A 4197-nucleotide genomic window follows, 5' to 3' on the forward strand; every position below is an offset into this window, starting at 1 on the left:
TCCAAAAAGAATCTGTTGATCTTATACTAAGTCTCTGCAACCTCAGAGCATCTGAGAAAGTATTATTTGTGTGTTGGGGCTCTGCATGCATTACTGAAATCATCAGGAGAAATCAAGATGATATCACTGAATCCCTAAGAGGTTTTCAAAATAAGAGTGTCAGTGATACCAGAAAATACAAAACATTATTGGAAAAGTAAGAAATGTAATAAGCCTATTGTGCTGATTTTTAAAGAAGGGGCATATACATATACTTAATGAGTTTTACAATCATTTTTGTGTATCTACTCTCTAAGGGGTTTGGAGACTTAATCATAGCAACTTATAATTGTTTAACGAATATAATCAAATTTAAAATAAATGTTTAGATGCTCAAGAAAAAATTTTTTTTGCAATTTTCAGAGCAATACATTTAATATTAAAACTGTACAAATAACACTGTATACTCCTTTTTATAAACTCCCCCCAATACATTAAAATTTCTATGAACATTTGCAGTCTCATGGCAAGCATTGTCATTAAGGCATCATTTTATAAAGTATATGTGGAGTGCTTATTTTCGGGTTCTCCTAATTCAGGCCCCTGTCTATAACATTATGTAAAAGAAGTTGCTCTTGAATGTTTAGTTATCCAAAATGAATTTACTAAAAGCGACTGAGGGGCTCTATAAGACGAAAAGCACTTAATCACTTAAGCAGTTAATGTAAGCTGTGTGTGTGTGTGTCTATATGTGTATAAATACACATGAAGCAAACCAGAAATACATCATAGTATGGTTACAGTATTAATTTATGGAAGCTTTGTACTGAGGATTCAGTGAAAATACATAGCCCTTCATGATATTCCTACTCAGATTTCAGCCTTCTTTCATCTTTTAGCTCTGCACCACCTACTGGCCTCTTCTAAGTCCCAGGAGGATCATCTTCTGCTCTGTCTACATAAGAATACTTGCTTTTTATGCCATGGCATTTACTGTCAGTTGGAGAGACAATTGCTTGCAGTCTGGACTGTGTATACAGAATTTTTGTCTGTTTTATCTCTGGCTATGCATAGGTATCTGCGCTGCCAGAATTTAAGTAAGCTTGCATTTTTTCAATATGGACCATAAGCTTTCTATAGCTGTTTATTATCAAGGAAATTGTATATATTCTGTACATAGTTTTTTTAGCCCTGCAAACACTTACTTCTGCTTTGTCCACTGTGGAATTAAGGAGTGTTTTACACAATACCAGGGTTTTAGTAGAAAAATGGCAGCTCCTGGGAATACATTGATTTGTATTTATATAGTATGCAATGTGTTTCAGGCACTGTTCTAAATGCGTTGCCAGCATTGATTCATTTCATCTTTCTAACAACCCAATAAGGAAAGCATTATCATTAGCTCCATTCTATAAGTTAGAAAGCTGGGGGATGTAGAGAAATTAAAGAAATAAAAGTCTTCACTGGAACTAGATTTTCACAGAAGTTATTAAGATTTAATTGGTGAGAAAAATCTCCTGAGTGGAGATGCATAATCAGATCAATCCTAAGGAGTCACATTTACAAGGACATTATCCACTATGACAGCATCTCTAGTGTAACAATGGATCTTTTGTGACTTGCCCAAAGTCACATAGCCAGTAAATGACATTTGAGCCCAGCAGTCTCTCTCCAAAGCCCATGCACTTAATAATGGAGAGAGTGTCTTTTCCCAGAAGTCATTGAGCTTTGTGATCCTTATAACCCGAACAATCAGCCCCCAAGTCTCACTGCCCAGGTTCCCAAATGCCCCTTATATTGTGGTCTATTCCATGCCCATGTCTGTGTATGCTTTATTATCCCCTCATTTGCAGTTATGTGAGTTTAAATTCAATAAATACTTGATGATGGAGATAGGGATTAATATTGCACTAGAGTGGGTAAACGTCGTTGTAATTAAAATCTGCAGAAAATATGTGGTGAGTCTACTTTCTACATCAATACTCTGCCCGGTTACATAGTACTAGGGCTTGTGCAAATCTAGGAAACAAAACCAATCAGTAAAAGACACTTGTTCCAGGCGAGCGTGATGGCTCATGCCTGTAATCCTAGCACTTTGGGAGGCGGAGGCGGGCGGATCATGAGGTCAGGAGATAGAGACCATCCTGGCTAACATGGTGAAACCCTGTCTCTACTAAAAATACAAAAAATTAGCCGGACATGGTGGTGGGTGCCTGTAGTCCCAGCTACTCGGGAGGCTGAAGCAGGAGAATGGTGTGAACTCGGGAGGTGGAGCTTGCAGTGAGCTGAGATCAAATAAATAAAATAAAATAAAATAAAATAAAGACCCCTGTTCCCTTTGTAGCAAGTTATACTTGCTGGGGTTGGACAAAATATTCTGGATCAAAGTTTTTAAAAAAGCAAATGCTGTGATAAGCATTTCTCTCTAGAATACTTGATAGATGATGACTCATTTTAAACTAGTGCATTCTAACTGACCTTTGGTGTTGCTGAAACAAGATTCTCACATAGGTTATTGGGATTTCAGTGGTGAAATAATTTCCTGAGGAGAAATGTCACAATCTGATCAAGCCTAAGGAGTCACATTTAAGAGGATATTATTCAGCAGGAACAGTTCTCTAGTTTGTCAGGATTAATATTATGTAAAGAATAAACTGATGTATTTTAACTTCCTTCATTAAAAAAAGATTCTATTTGTGGTCTCCCATCTCTAAAGCCAGGCTGAAGGACTGTCACTCAAGAGCAAAGGGGCTGGAGGAAATGGATAAAAATGTATCTTCTGACCAGGCACCATGGCTTATGCCTGTAATCCTAGCACTTTGGGAGGCCGAGGCGGGTGGACCGCATGAGGTCAGGAGTTTGAGACCAGCCTGGTCAACATGACGAAACCTCATCTCTACAAAATATACAAAAGTTAGCAGGCGCAGAGGTGGGCGCCTGTAATCCCAGCTACTCAAGAAACTGAGGCAGGAGAATCGCTTGAACCCGGGAGGCAGAGGTTGCAGTGAGCTGAGATCATGCCTCTGCACTCCAGCCTGGGTGACAGAGAGAGACTCCATCTTAAAAAAAAAAAAAAAAAAAAAAAAAAAAATATCTTCTTTTCCAAGATACTAGTCTGCCTGTGTTTTTAATAAGGTGGTTTACTAAATAAATCAGAAGATCCAGCACCGAGGATTCCTCCACGGTCCTCTCCCAATAGGTCAGGCACACAGGCACACAGCCGGCTGCTCCGGTTACAGGAGATTCTTTCAGGGAAGAGTAATGTCTGCCTCTTTCGCTTCTGGGGAATCGTGGGAGGAGGAAGGAAACACCAGGGTAAAGGAGGAAGTTCAGGTATGTGTTTTCACCTCCCCTTACATATATTCCAGCTGCAAACAGGTGCACCAGATAAAGTGAGGGAAACCCAAAGTGCAATGGGAGTTCCTGCGTATAACCTCTATCCCAGAAGCCTGAACAGACCCCAAAGAGTCCATGCTGGGGAGAAGAAATGACCATCCTCTCAAAGATCAAGACTTTGCTGAAGAAGCGTGAATCCTTCAAGAAAGCCGCAGTTCCCCATCAGGATCCCACGGATCACTGTCGTTGCTTAAAAACTAACAAGCTGCATTAGTATAGCATGTACAGGTCAGAGGCCTCTTCTGACCTCCCTATTTAAAAGCTCCTCTCGTCCACTGCTCATTCCTCTTCCATCAATGGTGGGCATCACATGGCAACTAACTCCACTAGTGGTAGCTGGGATGCTGTGCCACTGTGCAGAACTCTTGGCTGCCCCACAGGGCTGGGGAGGAAAAATTGGAGTTCAAGACTTGAGACTTTTTCCAGAACCTGAAAGCGCTCCTAGTCTTTCAGTAGTAGTGGAATGAAAACAGACTAGCTGTCACTGCATTATAATCAGAGCCTCAAATTATTTCTGCAACTCTTCATATGTAATCTGGCATTCAGTCCAAAATAATCATGCATTTAGGAAGGTAGAACTTGACAGAAAACATGAGGAAAAATAATGGACACTAGAAGCAACTCCCCCCACCACATACAAAAGCTCACTTTCTATCACCTTTATCTATTTTATTTCTATAATCACCTTTCAATTACATATTTATGTATTTGCTTTATGATCTGGCTCACTCATTACAATGAAAGTTTCATTAAGAAATAGCGTTTTGGCCGGGCGCGGTGGCTCAAGCCTGTAATCCCATCACTTTGGGAGGCCGAGACGGG

The sequence above is a fragment of the Rhinopithecus bieti genome, unplaced genomic scaffold (genome assembly GCF_001698545.2).
Source record: "Rhinopithecus bieti isolate Rb0 unplaced genomic scaffold, ASM169854v2 scaffold_1101, whole genome shotgun sequence".
Taxonomy (NCBI): domain Eukaryota; kingdom Metazoa; phylum Chordata; class Mammalia; order Primates; family Cercopithecidae; genus Rhinopithecus; species Rhinopithecus bieti.